The sequence below is a fragment of the Dasypus novemcinctus genome, chromosome 6, assembly GCF_030445035.2.
Source record: "Dasypus novemcinctus isolate mDasNov1 chromosome 6, mDasNov1.1.hap2, whole genome shotgun sequence".
NCBI classification, from domain to species: domain Eukaryota; kingdom Metazoa; phylum Chordata; class Mammalia; order Cingulata; family Dasypodidae; genus Dasypus; species Dasypus novemcinctus.
Window position 1 is genome coordinate 134,516,974 of NC_080678.1, and position 24,608 is coordinate 134,541,581.

The window sequence follows — 24,608 nt, forward strand, 5'->3', positions numbered from 1 at the left end:
ACAGGAATGGAGAAAGACATGACATGATAACACTAAACAAAAGAAGGCTTGAGTAGCTATATTAATTTCAGACAAAGCAGACTTCAGAGCAAGAAAGGTGATCAGGGATAAAGATGGGTATTGGATAATGATAAAGGTGTCAATTATCCAAGAAGATGTAACAATTCCAGATGTATGCATGTAACTACGGACCATCAAAATATATGTGGCATAAGCTGATGCAATTGCAATAATAAATAGAAAAACAGACTATTATATGGAGACATCCACACTCTCTGGTCAATAGTTGATAGATCAAGCAGGCAGAACATTAAAAAGATACAGGAGACCCAGAGAGCACTACCAGTCAACTAGGTCTAATACACAATTACATTACAGTCCATACACATTCTTCTCAAGAGAGCATGCAATATTCCCCAAGAAACAGGAAACACAACCTAACAAATTTAAAAATATAAAAGTCTTAACATTACAACATATTTTCCCAGACCACAACCTAATTAAACTAGAAATCAATAGCAGAAAGATAGCTGGAAAGGCCCCCAAGCATTTGTAAGTCAAACAGCATGCTTCTAAATGACACGTGGACCGAAGAAGTCTCAAGAGAAATTAAAAATATTGTGAATGAAATGAAAATAAAACATCAAAATTGTTGAGAGGCAACTAAAGCAGGGCTTAGAGGAGGAAAATTTACAGCATTAAATATATATATTGAAAAGAAGAGAGATGTAAAATTAGTCATCTAAGCTTCCACCTTAGAAAACTATGGAAAGAAAAATAAATTAAACATAAGACAGGCAGATAAGATGACATAGTAAAATTATAATAGAAATCAAAGAAATGGGAAATCATAAAGAAAAAACAAGGATATCAAAAACTGGTTCTTGGGGAATGGACTTGGCCCAGTGGTTAGGGCGTCCATATGGGAGGTCCACGGTTCAAACCCCGGGCCTCCTTGACCCGTGTGGAGCTGGCCCATGTGCAGTGCTGATGCACGCAAGGAGTGCGTGCCACGCAGGGGTGTCCCCTGCATAGGGGAGCCCCACACGCAAGGAGTGCTCCCGTAAGGAGAGCTGCCCAGCACAAAAGAAAGTGCAGCCTTCCCAGGAATGGCGCCACCCACACTTCCCGTGCCACTGACAACAGAAGCGGACAAAGAAACAAGACACAGCAAATAGACACAGAGAACAGACAAGCGGGGGAGGGGGGGAATTAAATAAATAAATAAATCTTTAAAAAAAATAAAAAAAACTGGCTCTTTGGAAAGAATAACCAAATTGATAAACCTCTAGTCAGGCTACCTGTTTAAAATAGGAAGAGAAGCCAATTGCTGTTACAGAAAAGGAGATGTCACTCCTGGCTATGGCTGTCCCCTTCTGATTGCCCAAATGGGAGGAGGGCTGAAAACAAGTGCTCAGCCAAACAGGTCCTGGGGGCGTCCAGAATATGTAACCTCAGCGCGCTCAGCTGCACTGACCGGAGCCCACTGCAAGCATGGCCCCCAGGGATGAAAGTGATGACCCCAGTGCAGGGAGAACAGGCAGTCCCTTCAGTTCCCAGATGGCAGAGGGACCCCCAGGGACCACATGACCTGAGCTCTCCACCTCCTCTAGAGGATGCAGAGCACTGCAGCTGAATCAGGCCGATAGCTCGATCCTCCACCTCGCCGTGTCGCCGTTTTTGTTGGGGAGTCCTGATCAGGTTGCTTAACTTCCTTAAATTTCATCAACACAGTGGAGACCGTCGCCCCCTCCACATGATAGTTAGGAGGTTTAATGATGAAGGGATGCAGGCACAGGACCTGGCAAAGGGCTTGGCATGCCGTGGGTAATAGGTCAATGCCCATAGCCTTTTCTTATGTGTATTCCAAGTTATAAAGTTATGGACTCTGAATCTAAAAATCACTACAGTTGATATTTACTTATTGGATATCATAATGGCCCTAGAGCCCACAGAAAATAAGATATGAACCTGTATTCCTTCAACAGATACTTATTGAGCTTGCACGCATGCTCGGTACAGAGAAGGCAGTGGGAATGCAAAGAAAGGTCCCATTTTTCTGGGTGTTGAAGGGTGCCTTGTCTAAGAAGACAGGCAGTGGGGAATGCCACTGGGCATAATCAGAGGGTTGGTGTGCGGAGAAGAAGTCGGACAAGCAGCTGGGACTGGACCACAGAGGGTGCTAAATGCCACGCTAAAGAAGGCAGCTCTGCTTCCGCAGCTGCTAGCATCTTGGAGGACCGTGAACCAGACAGTGCAGAATTGTTTCCTTCTCTTCTCTTTCCAGACTGCTCTTATTTCTTAGAGGTCAGTCAATGAATTAATCAAGGTTGACAATAAAGTACATTTTCCTGTCCTGAGCCCTGGCAGTTCTCTCAGGACCGGGCAGCTCAGAGGGTCCGGCACTCATGGATGAATGACTATGGTGGTTTGGAGCGGCGGGAACCCCAGAAGAAAACATGTTCTTAAATCTGATCCACTCCTGGGGGTGTGAAGCCATGGTAAGTAGGCCCTTTTGATGAGGTACCTTCAGTTAAGGTGTGATCAATCAGGATGGGTCTCAATCCTATAACTGGAGTCCTTTATAGGAGAAGGCAATTCAGACACAGAGAGAAAACCACAGGAAGCAAGGAGCTAAATCAGAAGTCAGAAGAAAAGGAAGAGCCCACCAGACGGCACCAGGTGCCTTGCCATGTGGCAGAGGAGCCCAGGATCACAGTAGCCGGTCTTCAGGAAGAGAGCATCACCTTGGTGATGCCTGAGTTCACACATTGTCGCAGCCTCAACACCAGGGGCAAATAAATTTCCATCGTTCAAGCCAAACCATTTCATGGTATTTGCTCAAGCAGCCCAAGAAACCAAAACAATGGATTACCTGTTAAAATGGACAAAATTTCATTTTTATATCATTGAAGTGAAGTGAAGCCCTTTGGGACAATTTTTGGAAACTTGGTGAAAAAAAATATCACTCTAGATGTTTAATGAAAAATGTTGACCTTTCAGGAAGCTTAGGCGAGCTGCACACTATTCATCTTCAGCTCAGTGAAGGGTGATTATTTAGCAAGGTCTTGATTACACGCAGGGCCCTGGAGCTGCTCCGCGGATAATGCCACATCGCTGCACTCTCCCTGCCTGCCCACCGCCTGGACATCCTGTTCGTGAAGGAGGCTTTCCTGTTTGCACAGCAGCTGGGAGCTCGCATGTGAATTCTTCAATTGCGCTGCAAGTAACCCAAGCATCTGCCTTCCATTCTCTGCTCACAGCTGGGAGCAAGTGCGAGAAATCAGCAGAAAGTCAGAGGTCTGTTACCAGGGGGTTTACTTTGGCACTGAGCTGCAGTTAAATCCAGTGGGTTAAAAGCTTCTGGATGCATTACCCTCTGTTCCACCAGGGCACTTTGAGAGTGTTTCGGCACCGAACAATATTCATCACCAAAGTTATGTATGGCTGCCTTTCACCTCCACTGAATGCCTGTTTTTCCTTGGACGGGAAAGCACCCTTCCCACTACGATCATTGAATCCAAACAGCTCTCACCCACAATGCGCGGTTTCAGAAGTCAGCTAACAGCTGTCTCCTTTACAGCGTGCCCGGAACCACACTCATTCACGACACATTTACACCCAAACCCCCAAGTGCACACTCACACGAAGCTCAGCCGCACGGCTCCCGAAAACACCACCTTCTCATTGTTTGAATAAAATTAAGGAAGAGATGCAGCTGGGGGAATAGAAAGAGGCAAGGCTTGGCGTCAGGAGCCCTTGGTTCTCGTCTTGATCCTAATGGAAGGCGGCGCCGCCCTTGAGCAGTTGGCCCATGAACGAGGGACTCGCACTCCACCACCAGCTGCTTAGAACCCACTCAGTGCCATATGCTTGTAGGCACTTTTTGTCTTTGCACGGGAGGGTCCCTTTGCCCCTTGTGCTCTACCGTGATACTCCTTATCCTTCACGACACAGCCGGTATGCTGCCTCCCCCAGGAAGCCCTTCCAGGTTTGCCCCAGCTAGAGTTACCAGCTCATTCTCAAGAATCCCCCAAACCTGGCCACCACCTATTCACATGCGAATCTCTCCACAACAGGACCAGGTCCTATTTTTCTTTGTTTCCCTGGTGCCGAGCAAAGGATTGGCACAACACAGGTGCTAAGAAGTTGTTGAAGAAAGAAAGCAAATACCTGGAAGGAGACCCTATTCTCTGGGCAGGCTTGCTCCTCATGCTCTTGTCCCTTCCCCCTTTTTTCTCAGCTGATAATCTTCATCAAGACAAACCTGTCTCTTCCTGCCCAAGTGGCTGCCTCTTCACTGCTCTCCTCCTCTCTTGCCCCCTGGTGTTCCAGGAAACCCAGTCAAGGTCCCTCTCATGCCATGCTCTCATGCCTCTAGGCCTATCCCTCTCCCCTTTGTTCCCATCCAGCTTCCTCACCCAGCTAATCCCTACCTGTCCCCAAACTTAGCTAAAGTGACACTTCCTCCAGGAAGTCTTCCAGGATTGACCAGGCCTCATAATCTCTGCCCATCAGAATGCCATGCTTATCTCTAACAGGATTGCCTGTTGGAAGATCTCTGAGCAGCTTGAGGGCAGAGGCAGGGCCCAACTCTCCTCTCTACCTCCAGGACCCAACATTCCCCCAGTGCCTGGACACAGATTCTGCACAGAGTGGCCACACAGAACACATTCCTGCATGAATGAGTGAGTGGAAGAATAAAGAATGAAATCTGATGGGCAGTGTGCCAGCCACAGAGAACTGTTGTATGCACACTCTACTCCCTCCATGAAGGTTTCCTTGGCCTTTGAAAAAGATCCTGACCTGGACCAGCTCCTAAGAAAGGTGTTCTTAAAATCCTCCACTGTGACGACTAGTTCTTCAGTTTCTTATTGTAATGCATTGTACACACACCCATATATATATACACACACACAGACGTATGTTTTCATACATTTATAAATATATAAATTCAATAAATACATATTGATGTTATATCTTTACGTGTCTACAAGTTCATGATCATTTAACCACTTGATAGAGTTGCGATTTTTCTGGATTATCTCTTTTTAACCCCTCACCCAAAACACAAACTTACTTTTAACCATTCTGTGTTGTTTGGTTTTAGGTACATCTTTTGTAGGCCACTTACACTGTAATTTTTTAAAATCCAGCCTGATAGTCTCTGTTTTCTAGTAGGAGAATTTAATTCATTTACATTCATTATGTTTCCTGATATATTTTTATATATTTCTTTCACTCAATATTGTGTTTCTTTTATCATGGTTTGGAGAGGTTGTTTTTCTTATTTTTGCTCTCCTTTCCTGTTTTCTATTGGATTTTGAATTAAGAATACTTTCCTTCTTCCTCTTTTCCCAATTGGCTGCTCTAGAGATTATAATTGAATTAAATTATAATATCATAATGCCTTAGCATTTTAACCTTACAAAATCACATTTGTATTTTCTAGCAATGTCTAAAATTGTTCAGGATTTCTATTCTCATCTGAAATAAGGCACTGTTCTTAGCTTCCCAAAACACCCCTTTCTCATTGCCTGTGATTTAATTCTTGCATAATACTGCCTTGTCTCATTTAGCTCTACTCTACTTCCGGAACTTGCATTAGACAAATATTGGATATTAGTCTCAACCTCCCGTCCATATCACTTAACTTCTTGTTCAAATATCCTTGCTTTTATTTTTATTTTTTATAGACCTTAGATACAAAGAACTGAATGAATCACACCCGTTCCCCATGGCACCTCGGTCCACCACAGCCCCCTCTCATCTTATTCATGTGTTTATTTTCTTTTACAAGCTCTAGGTCCCTCCTCCACTCCCCAGGAGAAACCACTCCATCTGTTTAATGAGTGTCTTTTGGTTCATATGTGATCTTAGAGATGTGTACTGTTTTCTGAGCATGTATTTTTAATTTATAAAAATGGTATTGTGTGCTTTAAATCATCTTGTTCCTTACTTTTTCACTAAGCACTGTTTCATAAGAGCCATCCGTGTTGTTGTGTGTACAGCGAACCTACTACTTCTAACTGCGGCGTAATGATGCTTGGCATGTCTTGGCCACACCTCCAGGCCACTGTCCATGCCGCCAACTCCCTGGCTCTAGGCCTGACCCACGAGTGTTTGTCCCCTTATTGGCCTCTGTGAGAATTTCTTTAAGACATCATTAGCTGCATCTTTCCCTCTCTATACCTATCTATTTATAGATACCATCCGTCCACCCACCCCTTTCTCCATCCTCCCATCTATGACTGTCTATCATATCTATCATCTACCTGTTACCTATCTATTATCTATCTACCTATTATCTATCTCTCTATTATCTGTCTATCTACGTATCTATCTATGTATCTATGTATCTATCTATCTATCCATCCATTTATCCATCTATCTAATCTACCTATCTACCTACCTGTCTATCAGTCATCTATCTAGGAACATACCTAATTTAAGTATTGTAACATTGCCTTTCATAATAGTTTTTTTTAAAGATTTATTTATTTTATTTATTTCTCTCCCCTTCCCCCCATCCCCTGGTTGTCTGTTCTCTGTGTCTATTTTCTGTGTGTTCTTTGTCTGCTTCTGTTGTTGTCAGCGGCATGGGAATCTGTGTTTCTTTTTGTTGCATCATCTTGTTGTATCAGCTTCTTCGTGTGTGCAGTGCCATTCCTGGGCACGCTGCACTTTCTTTCGCGCTGAGTGGCTCTCCTTACTGGGTGCACTCCTTGCACTTGGGGCTCCCCTACGCTGGGGACACCCCTGCATGGCAGGGCACTCCTTGCATGCATCAGCACTGCACATGAGCCATGTCCACATGGGTCAGGAGGCCTGGGGTTTGAACCATGGACCTCCTATGTCGTAGAAAGACGCCCTATCTACTGGGCCAAGTTCGCTTCCCTCATCATACTTATAATAGCTTATATTTCCCCTGGCTATGCATGATGTATGGGGCTCCAGCTATGCATGATGTGTGGGGCTCCCCACCAACATTTTGCTTTATCCAACTTTTCCATTTTTAATCCAATTTTTGATTGTTTTGCTTCTTCATGGCATTCTGTATAAACTTTTAAATACTGTCTTCCATTTTACTAATTTTGTCTTTTACTGAGGTCCAGTTTATTATTGTTCCATTTATTTTAAGGATTATATTTTTCATTTTACGTATTTCTAATTTTTTTCTTTTATGCATCCACTTGTTTTTTTTTCATAGTCATCTATTTTTATTTCATCTTTCATAGGATTTCTCTCATCTATCTGAAAATTTTAAACGTCTTTATTTCGAATTCCCCCTGCCCTTCAGCCCCATTGTCCCAATTCACATGACCTTGCTCCATTTATTTCATAGTCCTTATCAAACTTTGCATGCTGTCTGAATTCCTTGTTTATGTTTTGTTGATTCACCCCCCCACACACTATGGCAGGGATTTTAGTTTGTCCACTCCTACCTCATCGGCTGCCCGCTGTATTTGTCACACGCCTCATGAGTGGTCCATGCTAACTTCATTTCCTCTGACATAGAGCCTCCCATTTTTACTGGCTGACCACTACAGAGGCAGCTTCCCTGGTGGGTGCCCAGCGAGCGGTGGTGTTCCCCGGCTTAGCTGTTTCTCCTCCCCCGCATCGCCTCCTCCATCCTGCAGATTTGCTGCTGCTCCTGCCTCCACTGCCCAGCTCTTCCACCGGTGGGCGGGGGTCTGTGCCCTGCGGGGTTCTTGAAGACCCAGTCCTGAAGCCAAGGCAGGGCCCGGCTCGGTTCCCGAAGCATGTCCTCTCCCGCCGCCCCAGGCCAGCTCGTGCTCTCTGCAGCCCAAGCAGCGGTTTCCATTGTGATTCCATGCCCGCGTGCTGGGAAGCCCGACGCCCTCCCATCAGCAGGCGAGCTCGTCCCTGCTAGTCCCAGTGGTGGCTTCAGCCCCTGGCCATGTGGGTTCGCCCTGAGCCTCTGGTCCATGGTCATACCCTGTTGGTGAGTGTGGCTCTGCGTTGTCAATATTGTAAAGATATATCTAACACCTCCTTTTTTTTAACCCCCTCATTGCCACATCCATGAATTTCACAAGTCCATTTTGAAAGTCAAAAGCCAGGTTCAGGCTCCTGCCCTTGCTGTGCATTTTAGCTCCATCGCCCTCCCGCGTGGCCCTAAGTGGGTGAGAATATCTCTGGACATCTGAAAACACGGGCCCCCCACTGAGCCCACATGTCTGTCCTGCTGACCTGCTGCTCCCTCATGCTCTTGGGCATCCTCTCCTTGGGGCAGGCTGCTGAGTGGCCCCCACTGGCCGTGTGCAGAGCACAGCAGAAGCAGACGCTGTCAGTGAAGTGTGACCTCACACGCTCCTTCCCTTCAAGAGCACGGCCTTTGCAGTAGAGGAAAGCCACGTCTGCGCTTCTGAAGGTCTCGACTCTGCACGTACCTGTTCTGACGGGCTGCCAGGGTCTGGCATTCACTCGAGTCAGATTAACCGCTGCTCACCGGCGAGGGCAGCATCGTACCTTGGAGCAGACTCTCCTCTGGGAGGAACTCCCGGGGAGGCCCTTGGCAACCCCATGTGCGGCCAGGAAAGGCAGCTGGGGGCAATCCCTGCTGTTCTGGAAAGAGAAGGCCGTCCTTCCCGTGTAACGTGGTCGGGGGCAGGAGTCAGGGCCCCCAGCCCCCTGATCTGGAGGTGTAAGAGCAGGGAATGGACTGCAGCTGCCAAGGGGGATTCACCAGGAGGCAGAGAGAGAGGACCCTGCTGCCCCGGCCACACAGACCCCAGGCTGGCAGGAGAGGACGGGCTGAGCCAGGACCACCGTCCAGCCCAGCCTCTGTGGGCATGTCCCGGGGAGCAGAGGTGAGCGCCAGGGCAAGGTGTGTGTCATGCTCACATGTGGACAGGTAGATGGAAATAGCTGTAACAGGGGCCAGGGGTCAGCCTGCTGTCTCTGGATCCTTCACTGCTGAGGACAGCACAGAGTGTTGGGGAAGCTGCCGCTTTATGCTGGATTTGCATTTCTAACCTCCGCCACAAGATGGCTTCCTCCTCTGTCTGCTTATTGTCTGCTCATTGTCTCTGCTCATTTGTCAGCTTATTGTGCCAGCTTGTTGTGTCTGCTCATCATCCTTAGGGGGTACAGGAACCAAACCCAGGGCCTCTCATGTGGCAGGCAGGTGCCCAATTGCTTGAGTCACATTTGCTTTCTGCTTTTTACATCTGCTCATTCATCAGCTTGTTGTGTCAGCTTGTTGCATCTGCTCATCTTCTTTAGGAGTGACTGGGAACCGAACCCAGGACCCCCCATGTGGGAGGTGGATGCCCGACTACTTGAGCCACATCTGCTCCCCTAGATTTGCAATTAAATATTAGAAGACATAAGACTTTATTGTGTACAAAGCTGGTGAATTCCCACCACTATTCTGACATCAAAGAGATAAGACAAAAACATTTACTTATTGATCGAATGCACTTATTTTGTCCCAGGACTGAATTTGGCAGGGGAGATGGGGTGCTGCAGGGATGAAGCCATCTAGGCCCACCAGGGGCTTCCCAGCAGACAGGGAAGCCTGTGTCCCCGCAGGGCTGAGGCCCTGTGCTGGCGCCAGTGTGACAAAGCCCGAGAGCAATCCAGGAAGCCATCATGGGAGAGGTGGCAGTGCCTTGAAGCGTTAATAAGAGCCTGCCGGGAGAAGAAGGAGGTGAAGAGAGCAGCAGCAGAGGCACCCTTTGGTCTGGCTGGGCTGACAGTCACCTGCCCCAACCCAGTGAAATCTGGAGGTGCAGTGGCCGGTGCTTGTGCAGCGACCTTCAGTGTCAGAATGCTCCACCCTCGACGCGGAGGCTCATCCAACTGTGAGCACTTCCCATGAGCCCGGCCCATCTGGAGCTGGACCGCAGAGATCGCTCGTGCAGTGCAGGTGATGCAGAGCCCTCCCCCATGAGGCCGGCCCCTCTGCCCAGAGCGGAGCGCGTCCCAGGAGGGCCCTGATCGCCGACTCCTGCCTTCATCTGCTTTTCATCAGCCCCCCACCGGCACATCCTCTCGATTTAGGAAAACATTTGTTGCAATAGCTGAGAGCTGGCTGCCAGGCCAGGAGGCTTGCCTTCACCCGGGAGGTGTGCTGGGTACAGCTTGGCTGGGAGTATCCGCAAATCCAAGCTGGACTTGACCCCGTGCTGCTCCTGTCCACACGGCAGGGCAGTGTCCTTGGGCCTTGGCTGGCCGCAGGGCGCTCAGCCAGAGGACTGAGTCCCCACGAGGCTCTGCTGTTTGGCAGGGCACATGCTGGGACTGTGGGCAGCACATGCTGGGACTGTGGGCAGGTGGCCACGGAGTCAGAGCAAACTGCCTCCCTCCTCCCGCCATTTCTTAAGTTGCTCTCAATATGAATGTGGCGTCCCTACAACTGAAAGCAGGAGAAATGCATCCAGCCTCCATGTGGAATCTAAGCCCCCTCTTGATATACATGTGGAGTGGACACAACCATTCCAAGGTCCACAGGATGGTGGAATAGAGTATGGATTAGAGTGGACTTACTGATATTCCATTCATGAACTATTGTGATTAGTAGTAATCGAAGAAAATGTGGAATTGGTGTGGAGAAACTGGCCATGGTGGCTGCTGGGGGTAGGGAGTAGGAGGAAGAGATGTGATGTGGGGGCGTTTTCGAGACTTGGAGTTGTCCTGGGTGGTGCTGTGGGGACAGTTACTGGACATTGTATGTGCTCCCATGCCCACTGGGTGGACTGGGGGAGGGTGTGGGCTATGGTGTGGACCATTGACGATGAGGTGCAGTGGTGCTCAGAGATGTATTCACCAAGTGCAATGAATGTCTCATGATGACAGAGGGGGTTGTTGTTATGGGGGTAGGAGTGGGGTGAGGGGGTGGGGGGTATATGAGGACCTCATATTTTTGAATGTAACATTAAAAAAACAAAGACAAAAGAAATATGAATTTGGCTGAACCCGCTCCTCGTATTGACGCACAAGTTCCAGAACACGGAGTGCCCTGCATCGTCACGCACATCAGGGGCCCAGGGCTGGGCCACGCAAGGTCCCGTGCCTGGGCTGAGGGTTTCCTTTGAAGCCAGGTCCTCAGCTCCTTTGGGATGTGTGGGAAAGTGAGGCCTTCCAGCATCGCCTGTATTTTTTAATCTTTAAAAAATATCTCCTGTTTTTTGTTTCTCTTCCTCTTTTATTTGCTTGTTTGATTTTCTTTCCCTGGCATCACCCTTTTGTCGTGGCGGTGACTGCCCTGCCCCCTGAAGGAGGCGGTGGCAAGGCTCCTCGGCATGTGTGGGGCACGCATGATGGGACGCGACGCTGCGGGCGTTCTGAGTGGCTTGCAGGCTGTTTGTGTTTCTTCTTGCATCCCACACCTCCGGGTCCTCACCGTACACACTCTCCAGGCAGAAAATGGCCCAGCTGGGTGGGGCGGGATGTACTCTTAAACCTGGCCATGTCCATCTCGGGCCCCCTGGCTCCAGGGACCACCAGGCAGAGCGTAAGGGCCAAGGGCTCACCGCGCCAGGTGTCCTGAGGGACAGGGGCCGAGGGCCAGGCAGAGGTGGGACTGTCCGTCCTGGAGGGGCTGGCTGGGGTGACTGGGGCTTCAGTAGCCTCCATTCCCAGCCACCTTAATAGAAAAGACACGTCCGTGCACCTTTGAAGCCGTGGCCTGGCCTTCTGACCACTTTCGGACTTGAAACTGCAGCCGGGAGAGCAGAAGCGGCCTGAGAAACGCCCCCAGGGAAGCGAGCTGCCTGCAGCCTGGGCCATGAGGCCCTGGGCTCGAGTTCCAGATAACAACCTCCAGGAAGGGATGCGAGGGGCGAGCCAGGCCAGGGGCGCCCAGGAGCCAGGACGGGGTGCCCAGGAGCCAGGGCGCTGGCGCTCCCATGCTGTGTGGGGACGGCTGTGCTTCTTAACCGCCAGCAGGTGACAAAGCCGCCACCTGTTGTGGGGGTCTTTCTCTGCCCCCAGGGCAGGCCTGGGCGATGCGCTTCGGGTGATGGGGTCGAGGGGGTCGCAGCACCCCAGGAGGGCTTTCCTCACTGCTGCCCGGGCATCCTAGTCCAGGAGAACCTTCTGGATGAAGAGACTTGGTGCCCACCCCCACCCCACTCCTCCTTTCCCTCCTCTTCAATCTGTCTTCCTGCCAGCCTTTTACACTCATTTTGCATGACGCTTTCTCCTTCTCTAACACACCCGGCCAGGTTGGGCCCCCCCACGGGGTTCCTTTAGCAAATGGAAATCACCATCCCACAGTTCTCTGGTGCTTCATCCAGGTTTTACTGCGTATCAAGAATCAGTTTCTTTTCCTTGCCGAGTTGTATTCCATGATGTCTTCCCTTGGTTCGTCCTCCCCCTGTTGAAGGACGTCTGGGTCACGTCAAATAAAGCTGCCATAAACATGTGCGTGCAAGGTAAGCTTTCATTTCCCTGGATAAACGTCTGGGTGTGCAATTACTGGGTCCCAGGAAAATTGCACAGGTAGAATTTTAAGCCACTGTCAGCAGTTTTCTTTTAGACTGCCTGCTCCATTTTACATTTCCACCAGCAGTGCAGGAGTGATCCAGTTTCTCCAAATCCTTGCCGGTTTTTAGTATTGTCACTATTTTATTTCACCATGCTGATAGCTCTATGTGAGATCGCATCGTGGTTTCAATTTGCATTTCCCAGATAGAAATTGATGCTGAACATTTTTTCATATGCTTATTTGCAATCTGTAAATCCTTTTTGGTGAGAAGTTCCTTCATGTCTTTTGCCCATTTTTAAATGTATCGCTTGTTTTTTTACTGTTGAATTTTGAGAGTTCTTTATATATTCTAAATAATTGTCTGTATGTGGTATGCAAATATTTCCTCCTGGCACATCACTTGTCTTTTTAAAAGTTTTTAAATGTGCTGAAGTCCAGTTTATCAATTTTTCCTTTAATAGGTCATGCTTTCAGTGTCAAGTTTAAGAACTCTGTCTATCCCTAAATCTTGAAGATATCCTCCTTTCTTATTTTTAATTATAGTTTTCCATTTTCCATTGAAATCCATGATTTATTTTAAGTTCATTTTTGTTCAAGGTGTAAGGCTTAGGTCAAGTTTCTTTTTTTTGCCTATGGATGGCCAGTTGCTCCAGCACTATATACTGAAAAGCCTGTCTTTCCTCCACCAAACTGCTTTTGCACCTTTGCAAAAAAACCAAAGGGCTTCTCTGTGCAGATCTGTTTCTTAGTTCGCTGCCCTATTCTGCTGACCTGGGAATACCTTCGCCAGTTCAGCAGTCTTGATTATTGAGCTGTATGATTAGTTTTGAACCTGGTAGTTTTATTCCTCACATTTTATTTTTCTGCTTCAAAATAGCTATTCTAGCTCCTTTGCTTTTGCATATGAATTTTAATAAGTATATTTAAGTACAAAGTCTTGCTGGGATTTTGGTAGGAATTGTGTTATACTTCTACATCAGCACAGGATGAACTGATATGTTTACTCTGTTGAGTCTCCTGATTCATGAACATGATATGTCTCTCTCCACATATTAAGATCTTCATTCATTTCTTTCATCGGCATTTTATAGTTTTCAGCATGCAAGGTCTGTACATGTTTTGTTAGAAATATCTAAGTGTTTCCTTTTGTGTGTGTGATTGTAAGTGGTATTGTATTTTATATATTTTTTAAAAAAATAAGACTTCATGTTAATCCACAAATGAAAACCAGGTATCATTTGCCTTGCATAGAGAAAAATAACCACAAAAATACATAAAATTTAAGCTAAACAAAATGCAGAATTAGTTTGGAAAATATGTGTCTGCTTGCTTTCTAAACTTAGCTCATGTGCACCCCTCTTTGGAACGAAATCCAATCTTCAACCATCCATGACTTTGGGACTCTCTCACAAGCTGTTCCTGGAATTGGGCTTCGTGGGAACACACTCAGGGCTGGGAAACGCGCTACTTCCTGAGGTAGCTCATTCCAACCTCACAGCTCGACGGCTGAAGGCACCTTTGGGCTGCGCTGCAAGGCCCCTCCCTGGTCTGAGTGCTGGGGTCCAGCCCAGAGCTCAGGGTGCTGCCCAGCCCGTGAGTACCACCCGGGAACAGGCTGAGTGAGAGCTGTCCTCTGGGAACCCGGGGGTTCACTGCCCGGCCTCCAGCCTCATGTCTGCCCTTCGCAACCCCACTGCCCTTCGGCTGTCCCTGAGTGGTCCCAGGGCTGGCCGACCCTGAGCTGTGTCCATCCTTGCAGCCCAGGTAGCCCCTCGGGACCCAACAGAGGAAACTGGTCAGTTACCTTATTCATTCAATGCACCCTGGAAGGCGCAAGCCCTCTCCCAGGGTTTGGGGCAGACAGAGGAATAAAACGCAGCCCTGTCCTCCAGGAGTTCAGAAACACAACTAAGGGGCAAACGTGCAGCCATGCAGCAAAGGGGGCCTGATGCTTGCAGGTGCCAAGAGCTGTGGGCTGTTCAAAGTAATCAAGCAAAATAGAATCTCCAGGGCTGAGAGTTCAAATGCAGTCAGAGGGCCATGCTGGAGGGTGCTCTTAGGCAGGTCTCAGATGTCACAAGCTGCCAAAAAGCAAGCCTCAGGCACAGGCTCCTCAAAGCCCTAAGGACACCCAGACACCAGAACCAAACCCCAGTGGAAGGACCCCAGTTACCTGCCTGAACTGAAGGCCAACTGCAGCACCCAAATATCCACCAACTGCAGTCAGCTTGCCTGATCTGCTTTAAAAACTCTGGCCCGGAAATGCCAAGAGGGGACATGATTTGGGGTGCTCCCTGGCTCTGTGCTCCCCACATTGCAATTCTAGATCCCAAATAAATGCCGTTGTTGCCCCACTGCTCCATTTGTTATTTTTTGGTGGACGGGGGACCCAGAGGAGCACGGGGACGGGTTCTGGCAAGGGACAGGGGATATCAGGCCATCTGGGCCTTCACGAGATCTCAGTAAGGTAGGGATTTTTATCCCCATTTTAGGCTGTTTGCCCGAGATGGTGAGGCAGCAGATGGCAGGACTGGCTTTGACACTAGGCCAAAACCCAAGCGTTTTTATCAAGCAAATGGAAGGTTCTTAATATTTGTTGAATGAATGAAAAAGGCAGAAATGCGTTCCACGCTGCCAGCCAAAGAAGCTTCTCCAGAGACGGGAGAGGAACATATACCTCTCCTGAGCAGGGTTTGCTCAGCAGCCAAGACCCGGGGAGCCTCCCACCAAAAGGATGCCCACCTCCTCCGGAAGGCCCGAACACCCTCTTCACCCCAGAGGCCCTCTACCCCCAGAAACACCCAGGGAAAGACTGAATAAACAGGCTTGTCCGAAGCTGACCCCAAGTCAAAGGGGTTGATGGTGAGCAGCTCAGGGAAGTGACGGGCAGTGCGCAGAGCCAAGACCTGCACCCAGAGAGGGCCGTCATTTGTCCAGGGATGCACAGCTCAGCAGGCTGGGGATAGGGTGTGGTCTCTGGGTTTTCCCCGGGCCCTTCCCATGTGGACCCCCAGGCTCTACAGAGATTCTGCGGAACGGGGTGCAGCGGCCAGACTGTTGTGCGAGAAGGAGGGCAACAGAGGGCTTTGTCGCGCTCACCGGGGAGCCACCGGGGGGCAGGTGGAGGACGTGTGTCTCCGTTTTGCTCCTGTCAGTCGCCCTGCCAGGTCCACCTTGCCCGCTTCCTCGGGGCTCCAGACAGGCCCCCCTAACAACTTCCTCCCTGGCAGGACCCAGCGCCGTGCAGCAGCTCTGCGAAGAACCCTGAATGAACCCCGGGGGGCTTTGTTTTCATTTCTTCTTGGCAGGATGTAACTTCCCCCTTCTAAGAAAAACATCTTCACCAAGAGCCGAGAGCTGTTCCAGGGCGCCGCGCGTCCCCCCAGCTCAGGAGAGCAGGATGCGATGAGCTCAGAGCTCCGATTGGAAGCACATGGAGCCTGTTTCCTTTCCCACGCCCCCGGGGCTGGGCCCAGAGCAGAGCAGGTGCTGGACAAACTGCCTTGGAGCTTTCCCTGGGGCCAGAGTGAGAGCGCCCAACCCGGAGGCAGAAGGAGCTGGGCGTCCCCGATGGTCCATCCCGAGGCAGAGGGAAGAGCAAGGGCGGCTGGGGATGGACCACGCGGCAGCCAGAGGGCCAAGCTCAGGGGGGTGGGAGAAGAAGAGGTGGGTGTGTCCCGAGCACCTGCTCTGTGCTGGTGAAGGCCAAGTCCGGGGCCAGAGAGAAATAAGATGACAGCAGGCTCCAGTGGGTGATGGCTTCACCGACACAGAGTTGCAAGGTGCCAGAGGGGACTGGCGAACTGTGACCACCAGGGCAGGGCTTTGCTGTCCCCGGCAATGCTCTCCTCTCCCCACTGCCATGGGAGCAAAGAAGGGGGTTTTCTTCTCCCCCTGGCAGAGGAAGCTGGGCCCAGGTGCACAGTGGAATGGGAGGGAGTCCCCGTGAAGGCAGGCCTGGGCTCCAGGGGGAGAGCAGAGGCACAGGGTGGGCCAAGAGGGGCGGCCAAGGGGCTGGAGGGAGGCTGGCACTGGGGCCTGGGCTTCCAGCATGGTGGATCTCGTCTGTGGGGATGCACAGGCCCCCTGCCCTGGCTGGCTCCACCTCAGGCCATGCACTGGCCCACGGGGACAGACGGCTTGTCTCCCTGTGTCGTGGCTGGGGAGGAGGTCAAGCTTAGAGGTCACTGTGCAGGTGCTTTGGTTTAGAGGCTTACATGCAAATATCTGTCACGGCCTTATTCATTTCTGTCCACTCTCTGGGAAGCGACAGTGACCAGACACATGTCATGGGGGCTGGGAGATGGCAGAAAAGAATGCTAAGAGCAATGGACTTCGGAACCAAGCTGCAAAGGTTCCGATTGCACCTTGTTTATGGACAGATCTCCATCGTCAGTATGCCCTTTAAATCCTAGATTATGGAGGGTTATTTATTTAATTTTATTCTTTTTTTTAAAGATTTATTTATTTCTCTCCCCTTCCCCCCCCCCACTCTGGTTGTCTGTTCTCTGTGTCTATTTGCTGTGTCTTCTTTGTCCAATTCTGTTGTTGTCAGCGGCACGGGAATCTGTGTCTCTTTTTGTTGCATCATCTTGTTGTGTCTGCTCTCCGTGTGTGCGGTGCCTTTCCTGAGCAGGTTACACTTTCTTTCATGCTGGGTGGCTCTCCTTACGGGGTGCACTCCTTGTGTGTGGGGCTCCCCTGCACGGGGGACACCCCTGCATGGCAGGGCACTCCTTGCCTGCATCAGCACTGCACGTGGGCCAGCTCCACACGGGTCAAGGAGGCCCGGGGTTTGAACCACGGACCTCCCATGTGGTAGACTGATGCCCTAACCACTGGGCCAAGTCCCCCACCTATTTTTAATTCTTGATGTTATTTATTTATTTATTTTTAAATTGTTTAAATTAAAGTTAATAGATCACAAGGAATGTTACATTAAAAAACATTTTAAAAAAATGAAAAACAAACTCCCCACCCTCCCACCACATCATTTTTGTAAATTGTATTTTTTGAAGATATATACATCACACAAAAAATGTTACATTAAAAAATATAAGAGGTTCCCGTATACCTGCCACTCCCCCACCCCACTTCTCCCACACCAACAACCTCCCCCATCATCATGGCACACTCATCGTACTCGGTGAACACATTTTGGGGCACTGTTGGACTACACAAATAATAGTTTACCCTGAGTTTGCACTCTCCCCCAGTACATTCAGTGGGTTATGGCAGGATATAGAAAGTCCAGCATATGACCCTGCAGTATCATTAAGGACAACTCAAAATCCCAAAAATGCCCCCACATCACATCTTTCTACCCTCTCCCTGCCCTCAGCAGCTACTGTGGCCACTTTCTCCACCTCGATGCTAAAATTTCTTCTATTACTCATCACAACAATTTTATAGTAGAATATCAGTAAGTCCACTCTGGTCCATATTTTGCTCCTCCATTCTGTGGACTCTGGGATGGTGATGTCCTTGCCACCTCTAGATCAAGAGGGGGCTTAGATTCCACATGGATGATGATGCAATTCCTCCGCTTACAGTTATAGGCACTCTTGATTCCCTGGTGTGGTGGTTGACCATCTTCAGCTCCCTGATAGCTGACCTGCGTAACTCCAATGAACCAGAGAGTAGGAGCCACCACTCTGCTGAGGCTCAGGGTCCAGCTGGCACATGGGCAGTCCAGAGATTCAAGTCTCCTGAGTATGGACCATCCCTAGCACCAACCACAGGTTCAGTAAAAGTGAAAGAGGCATGTGTAGGAAGGTCACCTCTGAGTCCAGCTCCATCACACTCAGGAGCACAAATTCCAAAGTAGGGCCCTCTGACATGGCACTGAGCTCCAAATCCCTCTGCCATGACTATATACCCAGTGGGTCTCTGTAGCCTTTAGGAGAACCAGCACCTAGGGTTGTACATACTTGCCTCTCTCTGGGGTCCTGTGAGGTGTGCATAAGAGTGACCCCTCTGATGACCTCCCGACTCTTTTTGGGAGACTCTTAGCCATAGTTATTCAGGGCTCCTTAGTCTTGTTACAAAACATTAGAGTGACTTACAAGGATATGTAAGGTGGAATGAAGTGGAAGAAAAGGAAAAGAAGAAAAGTGGGAACAGAATTTTATAAAAGCTATGTACCTAGAAATAAAATCCAAACAATGGAGAGAAGAAAAAAATAAAATTTTCTCCCCTCACTTCCTGTGCTTCTCTCCAGGGAAGGTGACTTTTCAAAGCATCTCGTTTTATGTTTCTTGGTAGTGCCCCCATTGCACTCAATAATTCAATTAGAGCTCTTTTTCTTGACTTTAACAGCTCTCAGTAGTGTCTCTCTCTCCTGTGACAGTTTGACACTTCGTGTGGATTCCAGGAAAGATCACGGTCTTGAAGCTAGTCCATCCCTGTGGGTGTGGGGCCCTCCGACTGCACTGGATTCAGTGGGGGGTGGGCGGTGGGGGGTTTTGACTGGATTGTGCTGTGAGGCGTGACCCAGGGTGGGTCATGGTCCTCTTGCTGGAGTCCTTTGTAAACGGAGGACAGAGACAGGGAAACCCCGAGAGGCCGGAGGAGACAAGACCCCAGGAGAGGGGCGGGAAAAGCCACATGCCCGATGGCCCACAGCTGGGCTCAGGGAGACAGTGTGCCTGCGGGGAAGGCAGAGGCCAGACCAGCTGGCCCCACTGTGCCTGGCCACGAGGCTGGAGTCCAGGATTGCCAGCTCATCTCCAGGGAGTCGGCATCTCTGTTGATGCCTCGATTTGGACATTTTTGCAGCCTCAGAACAACAAGCAGTTAACTTAGAACATTTCCGTTACAAAAGCTCACCCATTTCTGGTATACTGCTCCAGGCAGCCTTTAGCAAACTAAAACTTCCCCCCACAAAAAGTAGCAAATGTAAATCACTTACATCAGATTTTACGTATCTCAAACTTTATATATGTAATTCTTTTAATTCTTCCAGTGTTTACCTTTATTCTTTTAAAATATGCTATTTCTTGATCTCTATTTACAGAGGTGCCTTTTCACTCCCCATCACAGAAGATAAGGGATTTTAAACCTCTGCTTTCCCTACTTTTTACCTCCCTGCTTCACCTCATCTTCCTGTCAATCCGATTCTTAGCTCAAACTGTTAAATTTTGTATTACCATTTTCGTCTATCAGAGTCATATTTCATTGAACTTAACATGCCATCAATTCTAAGACACGCCATCATTTTATGTTCTCTTAATTTAAAAACAAGATCCTGCCAATTAAACTATGATACTCTATTGATTGTAAACTGTATCCTAATTTCAGTGTTGTCAGAAATTCCATTAGAATTTATGAAAGATGATCATTGGTCTCTTCTACTTTGTAATAACAATAATTCTAAGACTAAGAATGAACTGCATTTATGATATCATCATTTTGTAATATTTGTAATACTTCAGTAGTGATAAGGAATGTAAGACTTTGTCCCCAAATCAGTGTTATTTGAACAAAGTTGTTTTATGACAAACAGATCCTCTTTTCTTGTATAGTCTATAATTTGCCCCTAAATCATGTGAGAGTTTTAAACTTCATATTGATTGGTGACTTTCTTATGTATCTTTCTTGAAATGTCTTTGTAGATTTTTTTCTTGTTATAGAATAGTTTGCCTCCAGTTTAGCCCCTAAATCCTTCATATGTTGTAAGGAATCCACTTTTTTTTTTTTCTGAAAAGATTCTTCTTGGGGCCCTCTGGGTGGACCAATGATTTCTAGATTGAATATTTTCCCATTATTGAGCACTGCATTATATTTTCATTTGCTCAAAAGCAAACATTTCCTCCACTTCATTGAAGTCCTTTTCCATTTTGCTAGAGTACATCTTCAAGCAGTTTTCTCAGAAGAATGTAAAGAAAGTGTTTATTTTCAGATCTGGAAATACCCTGAGCAAATTTATGATTGAACATTCATTTAGCCCAGCTCCCTCACCAAACCCCACTAAAATGACAGTAAAGGGATTTTAAAATGCACGTGCATATTTTTTTTCTCAAAGAGATGATAGTAATCAATAGCAACAAAATGCTGGAAGCTAAAAAGTTGAACAACAAACTGAGACGTGGTTGAGTAGAATATCAGACTTCCAGGAGCAATCCAGTTCACGCGGTGAACCTGCGTGGTCCCGGAAGTGGTGGCACCAGAGGCCTCTGCTGTAAAGGCAAGGAAGGGCAGGGAAGGGAAGACTTGCCGGAAGTGCAGCTGAGTTTGTTGAAATCTGGTGGCACTTAATGGTCTTCTCCTATTCATCATTAAAGAACCGGGACACAGAGATTTCAGCCTGTTGATACAGCCTCCTCCTACTCTCACAGCTATGATAAAATGTTTCCTGTCTGTGTTCTTTTATGGTCATTTCAACCATTTTGAACCAAGATCACTGCTGGAAAAACGTAAGGTTTTATCTATTCCTACTGACACATGGTACAGGTTCTGCAAATCTGACTCATGATCTAAAAGCAAAACTCTGTAACCTTAGGTAGCTTTGTCATCACCAAGTCATGTCAGTAAGGTAAAGCTCATTGCAAAGTCAATGAAATCTCCCACTAAGCCTATACTTATGATGTGCCCCCGGGCGGCAAACAGTTCAACATTAGGCTGTGTGTAGAGTCCCCTGGCTGCAGCTGGAAAAAATGTGCTTGACCTTCAGTGTGACAACCAAGAACTGGACTGCACTGGGATAAAGAAGGTGACCAATTAACTCTGCAGGGAGAAGAGAGCCATCTTTTGAAAGACAAGGTGTCCCTTCTCAAGCCAAATGGGACCATACCTGTAGAGTGAATAAAGGTGAGTGAGGGCATTGGGACTCAAGTCTGCCCCACCACCTGGAAGTCCTTCGATGGCCTGGGTTTAAATCGGTTCCTCACATAAGGGACCACTACATAATTGGAGTGTGCCTCGGAGTAGCAGGCCCTGGGGCAGTGGCCACTGTTCCTGGAGGAGAGCAGAATCTGCTTCCTGGGTATCCTCAGTGCTGTGGGCACAACCCTTCACCAAGGCTTTGGGGGACCTCAGAGCCATCCATTCTACAGCAGACAGTGGTGGCCCTGGTCTGTGCTCCTTGATGCTGGAGTAGAGTTGAGGAGGGGTAAGGTCACGGGTGCTGGTCCTGGTTCTGCCATTTACTGCTTTGAGCCTTACTTTTCACATCTGTAAAATGGGGTGATAGCACCGAACTAAAGGTTATCATGATTAATTAGATAATATCCATCAAGCAGGCAGCTCTCTTCATGGCAGGGCGTGTGCTCCACAAACATCCACTCCCAGGTCTTTCCTTTCCTTTTACCCTGCCAAGGACAGCCTTAGACCTCTTCCCTTGCGGACTCCTGAAAATGTAAAATGCATTTACTAATGTTCAGTGATCCTCTCCTTGGAATACCCGGCCGCAGCGGGATCCACACCAGAGGCGGCTTTCCAGAGGAGGGAAGCCACACGGGAACCCTGTTTTGCTTTCGCTTCCTCTCACCCTCTTCTGTCTATAGGGAGTCCTCAGCTCACCAGCCCCCTTGGATTCCTGTCCTGAAAAAGCACCCCGGGGTGGTGCTTCCCGGGCCGTGGCCTCATGGCGGGCCACAGCATCCTCCGGGGACCTGCTGGAGGTGCGAGTTCACCACCTCCACCCAGCCCTGCTGACGGGAACCTCTGGGGGGGTCCCTTAAGCCAGGTCCCGGCAAGCTCCCCAGGGGATTCTGATGCATGCTTAAGAGCTGCTGCTTCCGTGAGGGACAGCTAGGAACCTGAGGCCCCTGGACAGGGCCACAAGTTCTCAGTGTAGCACCGGGCCTGTTGCTTACACTCCACGGAAGTTCCAGAGATGACTTCCCCGACCTTGAGTCTGACGCTGGCTGGCCCTGTTGGCAGCCCTTACACCAATGTCTTCCTGCCTCAGACCCACTCTTTCTTCGATGGCTGCTCATCTCTCACCTTCCCTGACCACCCTGTCTCCAAACCCCTCCTGCTGCTCCTCCCTCACCCCCGTGCTCTGTCTCCCTTCCCGAACCTGATTTGCTCCCCAGCACCGATGCCTCAGGGTGCATCGTCTAAGTCTCCCTGCCCTCCCGCTGCTGCCTGCTGGAATGGGTGCTCAGAGGCAGCCACCTGGGTGGTTTTGATCACTACTAAAATGGCAGCTGGCCAGGATTAATCGCTCAGTGGGAATCTGTGGGATGAGTCATGTACGATCCACAAATGGCTCACGGTCATCAGGTGCACCCAGGAGAATCGGGCTAGCCAAATGGAGAAGCGCTTTCATCCGGGTGCCTGCTTTGAATACGATGCTGTGTGACCCACATTGAGCAGCCTGAAGAGCTACAGCCCCCGCTTGGGGTGGTGAGATGGCTCACGGTCCTGCCAAAGCATGGAAAGTCAGGGGTCCTGGGGTTTTATGCCTGCCCCCTCCCCAACTGCACTCACTCATAGCAGCAGCCTTGGAGGGCAGCGACAGCTCTCCCCACTGCCCCGGTGCTAGCACAGATGAGTGGCATCTTGGTTTCCCGTAGTTAGGGATGTGATGTGGGGGCATTTTGGGGACTTGGAGTTGTCCTAAATGATATTGCAGGGACAGATGCAGGACATTATATATCCTGCCATAATCACTGAATGGACTGGGGGAGAGTGTGAACTACAATGTAAACTAGAATCCAGGCAGTGCAGCAGTGCTCCAAAATGTATTCACCAAATGCAATGAATGTGCCATGATGATGAGAGGTTGTTGGTGTGGGAGGAGCGGGGTGATGTGTGGGGCATGTGGGAGCCTCTTATATTTTTTAATGTAACATTTTTTGTGATCTATGTATCTTTTTAAAAAAAAGGCAATTAAATTTAAAAATGAAAAAAAAAGGAAATCCTACAGAAGGGCGGTATAAAATGCCAGGCATTTATCGTCTCACGGTTCTGGAGGCAAATGTCTGAAATCGAGGTGTGGGCAGGGCGTGCCTTCTCCACAGCCTGGAGGGAAGACTGTCCCCTCCTCTCTCCTGGCATCTAGAAGTGGCCACCGGCCATCCCTGGTGCTCGCTCATCGGTCGCCACACGGCGCTGTTCCTCTGTCTGTCCACATCTCTGGGTCCAGGACAGCGGTCAGGCTGGATTGAGGTCCGCCCAGGTGCCACCAGGAACAGCCTCTTTCCAATAGGGCCACCCTCAGAGGTGCTGGGGAGAAGGACCCCACGTGTCATTTTGGGGGGCCCGTTCAGTCCACGACAAGTAGTGACCGCCTGGCTGTGCATCCCGCGGTTTCCACGCTGGCCCCTGAACACGGACACGCGCTTAAAGCTTCAGTGCGAACATGGGGGTGGGAGCGGCTCCGGCCTTAGGACCCCCACTCTAGGAGTTACGCTCACAGGAGCTGCACCCAGCCACCTGCGTTGGAATCCCCTCCTTGACCGTCTGTGTGGCCTTGCACCATCATTTAACCTCTCTGTGCCTCAGTTTCCCCTACTGAAAAACGAAGTCCCGGCCTAGTTACTGCCCTCAATCCCTCCTTGAGCTTCCCTTAGAGACCAAGGATTTCCCTGCTGAGTCTTGCTTTTTAACACCTCGATGCTCACACGTGCGTGCACATATAATCATGCATGTGCACACATGCAAGCACCAGCAGGAACCATGAGCCTTCATTCCGTACCACCAGCCCCAGGTCAGGGAAAATGTACTGAATGCCGGGTGAGAAAGCCCTCCGCCCGCGGCCACCGCGCCCAGATATCCCGCAGAGAAGGCCGGCAGCGGGACTCCCTGCCGGCAAATCCCTCCCAGCAGAGGCGACTTCAGCCCCGGGGAGAGGTCTCCGCGCGGATGGGGCTGCCTTGCGTCTGCGAGGCGACGCTGGCTCGATGTGAGATGGCCCTCCACGACCCCCTCTCCTGCAACCCCTTGTCCATCCCACTCCTCTGCCACTGGAGCGGTGCCACGGGAAGGGGCAGCTGCGGGTCCTCGGGTGGCTCCAGCGCAAGAGAGGGGGGCGCACACCCGCCAGCATCTGCACCGTGCAAGGGCAGTGAGGAGCGCCCTGGTGGCTAGGAGCGAGAGGCTGCCCAGGAGCCGAAGCCCCAGCGATGGGCCCTGTTTGATTGTCCTCGTGTCCACTGGCCTTTACTCTAAACACCCGGGGGTCACGGCCCTTCCAGCAAGCCGC